Raw genomic sequence first — 15,242 nt, 5'->3', positions numbered from 1 at the left:
AGACGAGTACATGGAAGTGTCAGCGAAGTAACCAGGAATCAGCCTGACTTGGCAGAGATTTTATTTCTTAGTTGCTAAAAATGAAGTATAATGTTAGGCTGTTGATACTGTGGTAAAAGCATCTGCTTTTCTTTTTTTTTTTGACCAGAGGAAATTTTCTGAAAATGTATAATCACAGGTAGAACAACTGAAATAAAATTGACCAAATTACTTGAAAATAGTTTCCCTTGCTCCTCTATTGAAAAAGTTCAAACAAAGAATAGAGTCTTCTACTGTAGTCAAATGCATTTACCTTGCTGGTGATTTGTAATAGTTATTTTGGCTACTCTCCATGCATGCACAAACTCTAGATGTGTTGTTAAGTTGCAAGTGCTGCAGATACAGCCAAAAAGAGCATGAGTGTCTTTGATAAGCTACTGAAAAGTCATACAGGCAGTCCTTGCTTAGTGACTGCCTCGTACAGTGACCGCTGTTATGACAGTGATGAAAAGGTAACTTTGTGACCAGTGCCTGCATTTGCGACCTTCGCAGCATCTCTCTCTCCGTCATGTGTTTGCCGTTACAATCAGTTAGTATGCGTTGTCCTGTATTCTCCCCACCCCCCTCCAGAGTGGAGAGATTGCCTAAACAAGCTATTTCTTCCTGAAATGCTTTTCTCTGCAGCGCAGCACATCCCTAAAAAGTACTAACGCCAAATTAATAAGCTCAGCTCTGTGACTTTAATTAGTTGAATAGAACCCTCCTAGCTTGCCCTGCTTTCTGACACTGACAAGATGGTAATCAGTTTCATACTGAAGGCTTTTGTTTTCCTCTTAAGTGACCAGGGCCAGAACAGGCTAGGCCAACAGCTGGTGCTAGTGCATTCCTTTCGATATGTATTCCCCATTGTGTGCCTGCTTTACTCTCTTGTAATCCCTTCCTCTCCAATGAATGTAAATACAAATATCAATTCTCTTCTTGCTAAGTATCTCAGCCCCAGGGGTAAGCATTCCAAAGGGCAGGCGAGTGGGGGAAAAGGACTATAAGATTTGCCTTTTTACCCAGCTTCCTCATGAGTCAAGTAACGGAAACCTTTCCTACCGTTTGGGCTTGTTCAGTTGTTTGGGTTCATATCCTTCTGATGCTGTAAAGCAAAGGAAAGCTGAAGTGAAATCATAAGCACAGTCTCAGTCCCAAGTTGCCAGTCCCAATTGTGGTTGCTAAACAAGGACTACCTGTATTGAGTTCTATGGATTTCACATCAAAATATACAATTAACAGGAGAAGCCAAACCATATGAGTTCATATTTCAATTCCCAAATTACTTCAGATTGCAGGGGACTGGAAAGGTTGAGATGTAGCATTTTAAGAGCAAAAGAAAGAATGTTTATAGTTTTAAAAATATCACTGATATATAAAAATCAAACATTTATGACAGTTATTCCAAAGATAATTTAAATAGTTAATATTGATTTCATCTTTCTACTTCTGATTAATCACAAACTTATCTAGGATGAGTATTTGACTGTCATCAAGAAAATGTATTAATAAAAGAATGATCAGTATCGGTAGATGCTTAATATTTTATCAGCGTACTGTTATCCCTTTCTTTTCCTTATTTGGTTTTGCTTTTACTGTTGATAGTGAGACAATCTGTCCTGTACCACTGAGAGGAAAATCTCAATGAGAGGTGGTGTTGCTGATGCCAAATTTTCCCAACATATCTGAATGTTACCAAATACAGTTCTGGAACAGTTGAATAGATACCCACAAATTTCTCCAGATAGTTTCCCCTCCCTTTCTTTTTGATGCTTCAATAACTTAGAATTTTCTATTTTAAACAGTGTTAAGTTTTCAGAACTTCCCATTTGGTGAGGCAAATAAACACCTAGCTGAAACCTTTTTATTTTTGTCCTCCTCATAGATTTCACTAAACACAATTCAGCTCTGCTTGCAAATAGAAAATAAAACTTTATACAGGGTTGTTTACATTTCTTTTGTAGCAGTTTGATAGAGTGCTTACAAAATTATATGTACTCTTCAAAATATTGCAAAGTATAATCCCTGGTTATGATGAAAATAGAATACAGAAAGCATATTAGTTTATGAAAAATAAAATATGATTGCTATTTCACACTGTTATGTATTTATATTAGCATTTCATGGAAATAGTCAAGCATGCACTGTTCATGATTCTTTGCTGGCTGTTCTTAATGAAATGAGTTGAATAGGATGGTTAGCTAAATTGCTAAAAAGCAGTTCAAGATTAGGATATATGTGATTCATATTCAAGTTAACTCTAAATCAGGTTCTTATCTTTCCTCTGTATAGTTGAAAGCCAGTTCTTTTGACAATATGCATACAGGTACTCCTCACTTAACAACCACTTCTTTAGTGAAAGTGCAGACTTACAACCGTGCTAAAAAAAGACTAATGACCAGTCCTCACACTTATGACCATCTCAGTATCCCCATGGTCACGTGATCATGATTTGGGGAGTTGGCAACTGGTTCACATGGTTTATGACCATGGCAGCGTCCCATGGTTACGTGATTGCCATTTTTGATCTTCCCAGCTGGCTTCTGGCAAGCAAAATCAATGGGGAATGTGATTCGCTTAATGATCACGTGATTTGCTTAACACCTGTGGTGATTTGCTTAACGACCACCACAAAAAAGTTCTAGATTCGGGTCAGATTTGCTTCATGACCGCTTGCTTAGCAACCAAAATTCTGGTCCCAATCGTGGTTGTTCAGCGAGGACTACCTGTATATGAATGTACTTCTCTTGATCAGTATATGGTGGTAACTGAAATAAGAGTGTCTGTAGTTTACTGGGATTATGATATAGTGTGTTTCCCTACCTGAAGAAACACTAGTAGCATTGAAGCAGTGATGCTTTCATATAGCTGATTGACTGACTGACTGATTGCATTTCTACTCACCACAGTCATGAAAGTCATAGTGGTTTACAGTAATAAAGACAGTAAATTAAAAAAATTCTGTAATCATAACATTGTTACTACAATCATCCATCCTAGGCGTCATCCATCTACAAAGTTCCACATACTACTTAATAGCAGCATAACACTTTGTCATATGTGACATTTTTGGAAATTATTGCTGTGTAGATGTACTTGTGTTTGTCATTTTGTTCTGTCCTGTTTCTGAGCATTTATCAATACATAGAAAAATAGAAAATTAAGCTTCCACTGCCGGTTAGCAATATAGGCTTTATAACTGTTGAGAAAATTTGCCTCTTAATTCAATGCTGAATGAATAAGAAGATAAAAAATGACAGCATTCACAAATGCTATTGTTTCTTTGGCCTCAGTGCTATTGGAGCTCTCCAGTGAGACACTTGGCAATGCTTGCATGCCCAGACAGTAAGTTTAAGGCTTTCTAAACCCAGGATCAACGGCTGTCCAACATTCTGGATGGAGCAAATCTGATTTATTAAGTAAGACATACTTTCTTTGATCCAGACACCTGAAGCCTTTTTTCCCTTTCATCTTAGCCAGCAGTGTCTCAACAAGTTATTGCACTGGTTACTGTGAGCTATTCAAAGAAGGGACATTGTTGTTCCCCCACGTGAAATTATTCAGACACACCTCTATTCTGGAATACTTGTTAGAATATTCCTAGTTGCTCATAGTAGGACTGGGAGGGAGGGAGCGAAGGAAGGAAGGAAGGAAGGTTTTACTTAACCAGACCATTAAGGACCTTCTGTTACATCATGCATGTTTGTCAGCCAAAGTAAAATGTAATTTCTCCTCCCCCTCCTCCTCCTCCTCCCTCTCATTCTGTAGGATTTTATATTCTAAATTGGTCCAATTTATAGTTTTCAGTGCCATTTTACAGCTATTCTTTCAATTTTTTTATTAAGGATTGTAAGTACAGTAGTAACAGCAAATAATACAAAAATACAAACTAAACTCAGAAAAAGAACTAGAAAGTAAAAAGTTCAAAGAAAAGAAAGAGAAGAAAGCAAGATAAAGAAAAAATATGTAAAGAAGTGACTTCCAATCTTCATCACAATGAGTAAAAACAAATTTGATAACTCTTCACCCCGTATAAGGTTACAAACAAATATCTCTTCTTTCCATAACCCATCCTTTATCTATATGCAAATCCATAAATCATCAACTTTTCAGTCCTGGTGTCAGCAAAAAGTCTGTAAAGGGTCACCAGAGCTTTATAAAAACATGTCTTATTTTAACTTTGATCAAACAAACCAAGTTTACCTTCCTTTTACTTCTAACAGTCTTGATCTTTAATTCATTCAGATGTTGTCATAGGATTTGATCTCTCTTCACTTCCTCTTTTTCCCATTGCAGAGGCTTCTTTGAGGCTTTAGCAAACCTCTTTTGTAAATCCAGTAAAAAGTCATTATCCAGGTCACTGTCTTGGTTTGTCAGTATTTCCACTTTGATTTTCAAAGCTTTAACCAGCTTCTTTTGTATACCCAGTAAAAAGTCCTTATCAGGGTCATTTTCTTGGCTTGTCATTTGTAATTCCACTTCAACTGTCTTCTCTATCTTGTAATCCACATGATTTTGTATTTCCACTTTGAATTTGAAATATTTTATCGGCTTCTTTTGTGTATCCAGTAAAGAGTTCTTATCAGGGTCATTCTTTTGGCTTTTCATTTGTAATTCCAAAGGTGTTTACACCTTTTTTTCTTTTTCCTTTTCTGCCCGGAATCCTTAGTCTCCTCTGGTGTCTACTTTCTGAAATCATAAAGTTTCTAATTTCTGTTTTGACTTCAGGTAGACAAAACATTCTGGTTCCCACAAAATGCTATTTATTTTATTTAATTATTTCCAAAATCTTATAGTACATGTTTCAGTGTTCCAAAGTTGTCTGGATCCTTAATTCATTTATAACTTTTTTAGATCAACATCTTTTTTTAGCCTTTTGCTGTTTATTTCCAATTCTTTAAATTCTTAAACTTATAGTTAATTTTTCTTTTGTTCAAGAAGGAAGGTAAACTCACTGGTGGCTTTTCAAACTTGTCGTTCCAAAGATCTCTAGTATCCTTAGAATAGTAAATAAGCAATTTCTGAAAGTGATTAGAAAATGAGGTTAGTGAACTTAGTCTCCTGTAAAAGGCTCTGTTGCCATTGTGAGCATGATGGCTGGTCTCTTAGTTTCCTGGTGCTCAGACCTGTGGGAGACTGTTGTCCTGTGGTCTCCTCATGAAGAGCAGCCTTTGGGAGTGCATGTGGGTAATCTCCCATCCTTTCCTTATCCGGAGAGGGTCCAAAGAACCGGTCTATTCACCGGTGTAAGTAGTTCTTTGGTCTTTGCCACAGTTGTCTCCGTTCTGTTGGAGATGTGTTTAGTTTGCCATGCCTTCACCAGAAGTCCCTATTTTACATCTGTCTATTCAGAAAAAAAGCCCCCATTATGTTTAGGGGGCACTTCCAGGAAAATGTATGTAGGATAGTGATATTGGACAATATCAATACTGTACCAGTACTGTTTACATAACTTTCTGGGAAACAAGGTCAGAAGTATTCTTTATATTTTGCATTTGGGACTGTAGACAATTGTAGGCTAAGACAATCACTGGATGAGACAGTGGGGATCTGTAGACAAGCAAAATGAGGATTGAGCAGAAGGTGTCCAGCCTCTCTCTTTTTGCTGCTGTAGCATACTTGCCTACAAATAAAGTCTATGACCTGCAAATGGCCTAAGGTTGAGGATGATGACATTATAGTCAAGCAATATTTGGAGAGCCACAGATTGCCACCTTAGAAAGCAACTTTGCTCAATCTGTTGCCTCCAGTGGGTTACCATTTATGGTTCATAGGCTGCACTGGTCAAACTTTCATTTTGAAGGATGCCATGTAAATGTTTGAAATTAAGAATGTTTGTTGGATTAGAAATGATGGGGAATTAACTGGTTGGAGAAAGTTGCCACAGATACTTTGATTAGAAATGCTGTGGACATTCAGTAATGATAATGCTCAAATGAGCTTTTTATTACCGGCTAACCTTTGATAAACTTAAAATGTTTTATGGTTCTTCACTTCATATCCACATTCATTAAAAATATTTATTCTTTTCTCCTAGCTACAAAATGGCTAAATGCAAGAATAGGTAATAAACTCTTACAGACTGTGTTCTACTTCCAGAGCTCCATTCTACATCACGTGCTGTGTGCAGTTGCCATATGGTGACTCACTTACTGGCTAGTTAATTAAGGTTATTGAGGAGAGAGAAAAAAAATTCAGGAGGAATAGCTTTGCCAGTCTAGATGTGGTCTGCAAACATTGTTTTCCTGGCTGAAAAGACAGATGAAATTGAGTCTTACCATGCTTGCATGCCTGCATCAACTTCTGGGAAGTCCATAATAACCCTGAGAGATCTTTCTCTTCACCACATCATTAAGCTTGTTGGATATAGTTTCTGTGTTCTGCAGATTTTTTTTAAATGGAAATCTCTTGAGTATTAGCCAAGAGTTCCAGCAGACAGAAATAGATTGCTAATGTACTGAAATAATTTTTGAAAGTACTGATACAAAGAACAGAAGGTACAAAATCAGCAGAAGATACATTGGTTGTTTTATATTCTTCATTTGTTTTAAACAGAGTTAGGATGTGCAGTTTATTTATTTATATACTGCTTCTTATGCTGAAGCATCTCAAAGCAATTTAAAATAAAAACAGTAAAATACATAATAGAATGCATTAAAATAGTATAAAAAAAGAAACGTTAAAATATATTCATCAAACGTATTCCTCAAAAAGGTGGGAGTGGGGAAACACATATTCTTCCAGCATTCATACCAGGAGAGCCTGGGTAAAGAAAGACAAGTGGTTTTAGTGGGCATCTAAGATACATTTTTTTAAATCAAAATGGCATTGTGGCATCTCCAGCATAGCACCAAGGGTGTGGAGGCGCAGTTTCCAGTTCTACTCTCTGAAATTGTCCCTGCAAGTAGGAGTAGAACCACTGTTACCTAGTGCCCCCAAATCACTGTAATGGTCCAGAATAATTCTATGATCAACAGTATCAAAAGCTACAGAAGATCAATAGAATTGTGTTCCCTCTGTCTCTTTCTGACAGGAGGTTATTTATCAGAGTGATAATTGCTTGTCTTCAGGAGTGGGATGGAGAGTACCTCCTTTAGGACCATCAGCACTATTCTGTTACACAAAGGTGTGTTTACTATTCCCTGGATCCACCCATTGATCTCTCAGCTAACTTGAATAAGCCAAGATGAATAGGGGTCGAGAGAATATATGGTAGGCTGGAGAACTATAAGCATGTTCCTATATTCTCATGCCTAATAGATTGAGAGTAATATACTTTTGGACCACATGTACTGGATACCTCAGTAAATATCAAAAACAAGTTGGAGTGAATACACACCATTTTATTCTCAGTGGGTCCCATTAATCTAAATAGCAGGTTTTTGAAGGTCCCAGCACTGGGTTTTCTGGGGGCAGTAATGACTGAATAGGAAAATATTAACTCAAATGGGCATTCAAACCAACTTGAACAGTAGAAAATAATCTGTGTGAAATAAAAGCTACAGCAATGAATATTTTTTTAAAAAATATGTCACCAGTATGTTAACATCATTATTCTTCGTTCAACATCTCCAAATAACTGAAGCACAGTTCTTACATCTTTTGAAACTAATTGTAAAGTTATTTTTTTTGTGAACAAATTCAAAGCCAGCTTTGTTGTTTTCTGTTTTCAATGTTGTACATGCTGAATGGCCAAACTTATCAGTGAGAGTTGCAGAAGGAAAGTTAAATTTGCAGCTCATCATTTCCGTAATGGACTCCAGCATTCAGTTTTTGGTCCTTGGCCACAAAATACTGATAGGTCCTTCTGCCAGAGTGTTTTTAATGGGATGGGCAATTGCTTGGGAAGCCCCCCCCCCCATGTGGAGGGCCTTTATCTGAAATACTTTGGTTAGTTTACATAAGATGTTTTAAAATAAGGCTTTTTCATTCAAGTCATTCAAGTCAAACATAATATTTTTACTCTGATGTAGGAAACAAGAAGAAAGTGGGCTTTTTGTAGTCAAAATACCATTTTGTCATTAGGCCTCTCAGAATCTTAAAAAGGACTGACCTCTGTTGGCATCTGGCCTAGGAGTCTGGAGAAAATGCTTGTAAGGGACAAAAAAGAGTTAGTTATTAGCTCAGTGAAAGTACTACAAAAGGAAGTTGTGACAAGTGACACTTGATGTGATTCTTCTATATTGTGTTTGGCACAGAAAATGTAGAATAGTTCACTTTTATCTGCAAATATATTATTGCAGTAGTTCTGACCTAACCAGGAAAGCTACTTACTGTGTCATAGCCATTAAAGATAATGGAGGCTAGGATACAGTGCACACCCAGACAGCCAGTTTGGTCTAGTGGGTAAGGTGTTGGGCTAGAAACCAGGAGGCTGTGAGTTCTAGTCCTGACTTAGGCATGAAAGCCGGCTGGGTGACCTTGGGCCAGTCACTCTCTCTCAGCCCAACTCACCTCACAGGGTGGTTGTTGTGGGGAAAATAGGAGGAGGAAGAGTATTAGATATGTTCGCCACTTGAATTATTTATAAAAATAATAAAAGCGGGATAAAATAAATAAACACCCATCTTGTAAATATAGAACAGCCTGGCTAATACCCATGTAGCTTGACTGTTTCCATCCATGCTTCTGAAGGAGAGGTGCAGCTATAATATCTCAGACATGGGGAGAAGTAAAACAGGGTGACCAGAAAACAGGTCCTGCTCAGCCAGATTCTCTCTGATCTTCAGCAGTGTTTCTGCATAGGACAAGGAATGGAAGGAATGTATTGCAGATGTCCTTCACTGAATGGGGGAGCAGCAGTCCAGGGTATGGTCTGCTGCTGTTCTCCAGAACTTACTTTGCTATTTGGATTTACATTTGCTTATATATTGCATGATTTAGAAGCCACCTTGTGTCCATTGTTTAAAAGGTAAGTTTGGGGGGAAAAAATCTGTCTACGAAATCTGAAGCATGGAGAACAGGTCTATCCTCTTTTGAATATACAAAAATCTCAAAAAGAAAAAGAGGCTTCTAAAGAATAACGAAGTTAGATGTTAGTGTTGGGAAAGTATAGAGCAAGCCTGGCTGGTGAATGGGGAGGTAGTGGTTAAAAAATAAATCAAAGTGGCTTCTTCCATGAAGCCTTAGGGAATGATGGCTGTATATCCCAGGATGGATTAAAAATTTTTTTGTTTGTTTCATTTTGGCCTGTTGCTGTATAAGCAAAACAAAATGAAATATTTGTACCTTCTGCAGGGTAGTTTCTCATCTTAATCTGACATGAGAAACCAAAGAAAACTAGATTAGACATTGTGTATTGATCTGGCACAGGTAAATGGATTACAGACCCTAGGGCTAGTCAGCTATTAACACTCCTCCTGACTGACTTCTGAGGGAGGATAGGTTGGGGGGGGGAAATATTTGTGCAGTCTAATCTTCCTTAGAGATCTGGAGAATGTTGATATGCTAGTTTAGATAGGCTGCAGCTTAATTTCTCCATAGTCCAACTCAGTGTTTCTCAACCTTGGCAACTTTCAGATGGTGTGGACTCCCAGAATTAACCCTATGCTGGTTGGGGAATTCTGGGAGTTGAAGCCCACACATCTGAAAGTTGCCGAGGTTGAGAAACGCTGGTCGACCTTCATGGGGCCAGGACACTTAAGCTTTCCATTTCTTTTTCAGAGCAAAACTCTCCCTGCACACTCAGTGCTATTTAGAAACCAAAACAGAACCATTAAGTGATTGAGTCTCTTGCTTGATCTCTGGTCAGAGAAAGAATATCAGGATAACTTCTTTGAAGTTGTCAAACTGCTAAGCTGATGGTAAAACCATTGTGTGCTAATCAAAACCTGTAACTTGAGCATTTGTACGCATTGATTGCACTCGGAAATGGTGTGCTGTTGTTATGAAAACTCCAGATATTAACAATAAGAAAAAGCATTAAGTGCCTGAAAATCACAATACAACAAACAACAATTTATAATATTTATGCTGTAGCTAAACCCATTAGATACATTCCAGGATAAGGAGGAGCTCCTTCCTGTGTTGCTCAGACACAAAAGGTGATGATTTTTAAGAACTTGAAGAGAGACTTTGCTATCTGAGGCTTTTATTCTGGCTGCTTGGCAAGTAATATGACACCCTTTCACTTGATTCAACTGATTTTTTAACCTAGTGCACCAGCTAAAATTAATCTGCAACTTTGCTAATAGAAAGGCTCCTCTGTTTGTCTTCACCTCTGCTCTCTTCTCGTCCAGGAGTCTTTATGACCAGATCTGGCTGTAAAAATCCAGATGTTCCCTGGATTTGGAATTCCCCCCTCCTGTTTGTAGCATCACCATGCTCAGGTTTGCACAGTTCCTTTTGTGGCTTTCTTGATGATCAATAGAGGTCCCAAACCAGAATCATGAGGTTTGGATTTTTAAAAAAAAAATTTGATCAGTGTTCTCAGCCTTCAGAACTTTACGATGTATGGGTTTCAACTCCCAGAATTCCCCAGGCAGCATGAGAAACACTGGGTTAGATCGTGCACTGATATGACTATCTTTATTGATATGCATGATTGTGTTTAAGTTTTAGATGTCCAACTGTAATCTCAAAGCTGAGGTGTTATGGGGGATGTGGCACTGTCTTTTTTTGAACAGAGTAATCTTTTGGTTTCAGACCACACCAGTGGGCTCATCCAGCTGCCTCTAACTAGAAGAGCTCCAAGTTTGGTGGACTAGATTCCCCAGTGTTTCTAGCCGGCATGGGTCTGGTTGGGAATCATGGAAACTAGTCTGACGCATCTGGAGCTCCTTGGGTTGAGGAAGGCTGGGCGAGGATTAGTACTGCTGGTCTAGAGGAAAATCTTTATTAGCACACAGATCTCACCACTGAGACTTCAAGAACCTCCCTAAAACAAAGGTCAAGACAAGGTAACAGAATTTTAATTAATGACAAGGCAAAGAATACCATATGGATTGAAGGTGTTGATTATATTATTATTTTTAAAACTCCTGCAGGCTCTCCCCTGTGTTTACGTATGAAGTTGTGACATTTACCCATTTACCTCCTTCACTTTCTGCCTCACTTCATTCATCAAGGTTTCTTTTTGTTTCCTTTCATTTGCAGCCTGTGCTAGAGAAGGATCTGTGACTCATGGCAAGCAAGCCATTGTAAGATCTATAGTTATGTAAAGTATAATTTAGTCAGAGTTGCTAAAATTGGCTTTCTTGGTTAGCAGTTTAGAAGAAATGGAAAATAGAGAAGACAGTGCTATTTGTTAAAATTTGATTAGGAGAAAGTCTTTCTGTGCTTAAGTTCATCAGGAAGTTAGGAGAAAGAAATGAAAAATGGATTAGCAGCTGCGAAGTGCTACATTAGCTTTTTAAATGTGAAAAAGACCAAACTTGGAAAGGGGTCGTATTTATGTATATATGCAAATTAGGGCCCTATTACAAGAGAAGAATAAAGCTTCTATAATTATTTAAACAAAGGCTAGACCATCTTTTGCTCAACAGGTATTAGACAAGGCATCTGTAGGGCTTGACTTGCATTAAATCTGTGCTTTTTGTCCTCTAAATTATTGTACTGTTTCCACTGAGTTTGGTATCTCTTTGGTCTACAGCTGTTAAGCTAATAAATAAATAAAATAAATGGACAAGGCATCATCTGGCTTGATGTCCACCCATTTTTTGACAGAGAAGAAGTTACATATTAGCTTTACTTGATTATTTTTGTGTATTTAGATCAGCTTTGAATTGTATGTCTAACATGACTTAAAGTATAGAATTTATTTACTAGATTTATAAGGCTGCTCAACGCAAACAATGTGACTCTGTGTGGTGTATAACAACAAAATCCAAAAGCCAGGTCTTAAAGGCTTTCCTAAAGGTGAGCAGAGTTGGGGCCTGTCATATATTGGGTGGGGGGAGATCATTCCAGACCACAGGGGCAGTCACCAAAAGGCCTACTTCCTAGGACCCATAAGGTGACAAGCTTTAAAAGAGGGAGCCAGGAGCATTATCTTCTATGGGAGCAGGTGTGGTGGGCAGATGCCATTTAGAAAGCATTACTAGCAACACAAATCTCAAGGAGGATTTTACTTGGGAGACAAATTAAAAGTAGAAGCCCAGAAATGGCTGTGTTACATGTATCTCCAGCCAGGAAGTAAAACAGCCTTGGCAGCATAAAAATGTGTGTTCCCAAGGAAAGGGTGTAACTTCTCTTAACTGAAAGGAAGAGGTGTAAAATACATGTAAGAGGAAATAACATATAAAGGTCTAGTGGCAAACACTGACCTGTTTGGGAATTGATCTTTGAACTGCTATACATCTGTAAGGTCAATTTTGAAAAGTACATCCATTTTTAATTTGAACCAAAGAGTTTAAAAGAAAGTGATTTGGAGGGAGTATATTCTGAAATACTCAAATAATGTATCACACAAAGGCAGAAAACATTCAGTGTGACCTGGAGGAATAACAAAGATGTTGAGGAAATTCCTTGGCCTTCTAGTTGCCTTCCCTACCAAGTACAGTAACTTCCATACATTGAATTTGTAATTCAGAGAATCAGAGCAGAGGTTTTCCACAACAAGATTATCAGCTCCCATCTTCCTATCTTTTTTTCTTTATGTCCCTGATTATTATTCTGTCTCTCACAGGTTGTCTGCAGGGTATGATCAAAAAAGTCAAGTTGGCAGCCACTACAGGGAGATTAAAGTTATTGCCATTTTTATGTGCTTCACCTGTGTGGCATACGTAAAACACAGGTGGAACTTCTATCACATTATGGCGGCCATCTTGACTCTTTTGACTGCACTGTGTAGACTTCCCTAGTGTCTCACATCTTTTTCTGCAGTTCAGCCTCTTGCAGCCTCAGTGTATTTTTCTCTGGTAAGAACCGGTGAGAATGAATAGCCCTTCTTTCCGTGAAAATTTCTTTTGCAAATTACAGTTTGTGCTCCTGTAATAAACACTGTACCTTTCCTGGGTGTTTTAAAATGCCTCACCTATGACTCATACTTACGTTGATTTTTTTTCCTCTTCTGGTTGGTACCTAAGAATTTAAATGTTTAGGTCAGTGTGCATATCTTCAGTTTTAAGGAAGGGTTTAATTTTAAATAAGAAATTTTTGCTTTATAAGCAGCTAGGTGGCTTGTTTAAAATGCTTGGTTTGATCTGGTTGTAATTGTGTTATTGAACTATTTAAAATATTTTTTATTTGCTGCTGTTTTTGAATGGTAATTGGAAACCAAGGTATTGCATCTAATATTTTCTCAAGGGCATGTTAGAGTATATGTGTATTATGTGAAAATATGTCTTCCTGGCTATACTGTAGATGACTCTTCTTGTTCCTTCAGCCTAAGCTTGTGGACATCAATCTGATATCAATCTGATAACAAAGAGGATGTCATAGTTATTACAAAACTACTGCCTTAAATTTAGCTCAGGATATGATTTTTTAAAAATCAAACATGCTGCTGCATTCCCAGAAATCATTATATCCTGACCTAACACCCCATTGTGCCTGTTGCTTTGAATAGGACTTGGGAAATTCCAGTTTGGTCTCATCTAGACCAGTGTTTCTTAACCTTGACAACTTTAAGATATGTGGACTTCAACTCCCAGAATTCTCCAGCCAGCATGCTGGCTGGGGAATTCTGGGAGTTGAAGTCCACACATCTTCAAGCTGCCAAGGTTGAGAAACATTGTTCTAGACCATCAACTCACTTATTGTACAATCTTGCTGCTATGGTCTGGTAGAAGGGATAATTTAAAACCCTCCTGGCAGACTCTTGGGAGCATTCCCCAGTAAAAGATACTTCCAATTAGCTGCTGCTGATTGGGTAAACTTCCTGAACACACCCTAGTTTGCCCGTCTGGGGATTTCTTAGCACTTTTATCTAGAACATCTCCCTTTAACCCAGCTGTAGGAAGACTAGAACTAGAAAACACTCTGGATCCTCCAACCACAAACCTAGAAATGCAGAATTAACACATCTGCCAATCCAGTAACAACAGAGGTAGTTGGACAACTGTGCATTCTTCCCTTCTAAAGCCGATGAAGCCAGATCTCTAGATATAAAGAGATTGGGGTCAGTACAGTCAGTCTAATTGGGCTGGTTACTCATTATCTCCTTGAATAAGCTGTTTGTTTTTACACGTGATCATTTCAGAGGATGGTGAGAGAGAGAGAAAGATCATCTGGGTCTCCTGTTAGGATATTCACAGACAGGCCTTCCTTTCTGTTCCTCCTCCTCAGCAAGTGTCCTCCATTTTAGAGAATGTGGAGGATGAGTGAAAGCCTGTCCCTTTGGGAAGACTGATTATTGCTTAGCCCAACTGCAGTGCTCCATCTATAAGGTTCTGGATCTAGCCAGCACCCTTAGTAGAATAATAAAGCTGCAGTCTAATTTTCATCAGTTATGCTTTTGCACTGTTGTGATGCCGCCAGCATTCACAAGGTTAACAGTCACTTCCTACACAGAGAATACACAATGCTGTTCACAATCTTAACCAGAAGCATGTGGGTTTGGGCACATGAGCAGTAAAAAAGTTACTGCCCCCAAACCCTTCTCTAGCTTTCAGGGGGGAGAGTCTGGAAACCAGGGGGTTTGTTCCCTTCCTCCTCCCCACTTCTCCTCAGCTGCTGCCCATGCTTTGTGTACACGTGGCATATTCTTCCCCATTTTTCTTCAGTCACAATGCCCTACATGACTTATCTCCCCCTTCCTCCCCCTCTGCTACCTTCAGCCCCATCAGAACACTTCTGCCCAGAACAAACATAACTCAGGTCCACATGGTCTGTTCCTGAATAGAACACGTGTTTTGGTCAACTATCCCAAGGTAGTTGCATGTTTAGAAATGTGATAGATAATGCTAATGGCTAATCTGCAAATAAATTAGGCGTCTAAATTGCCTGTAACCTTCCAGTCAGATGGTCTACAGCAGCAAAGCTTTTTTTTAATCAATGTTTTACAGAGTTCTTTGCATAGCTTCCCTCTCCTCAAGCCAGAAAGGGAATAGATACAAGCTATTCCCAAGAAGCAAAAGACACTTGTAATAGGTATCTCTTTCATATTGATTTAGCCTGGGGAGAGGAAAAAAAACCCCTGTACCTAACAACCAAATTGACAGATTTTACATATTTTAGCTGTTTTTCCAGTTTCCTTTAGGCCACAAATGATTGATGAAGGTTTGTGCCTGCAGTAAAATGTTTTTTGAACTTGTTGCTGAACTTATATGCCTACTGGATGACAG

This window comes from Candoia aspera, chromosome 8 (genome assembly GCF_035149785.1).
Source record: "Candoia aspera isolate rCanAsp1 chromosome 8, rCanAsp1.hap2, whole genome shotgun sequence".
NCBI classification, from domain to species: Eukaryota; Metazoa; Chordata; class Lepidosauria; order Squamata; family Boidae; genus Candoia; species Candoia aspera.
This window is presented reverse-complemented; position numbering follows the sequence as displayed.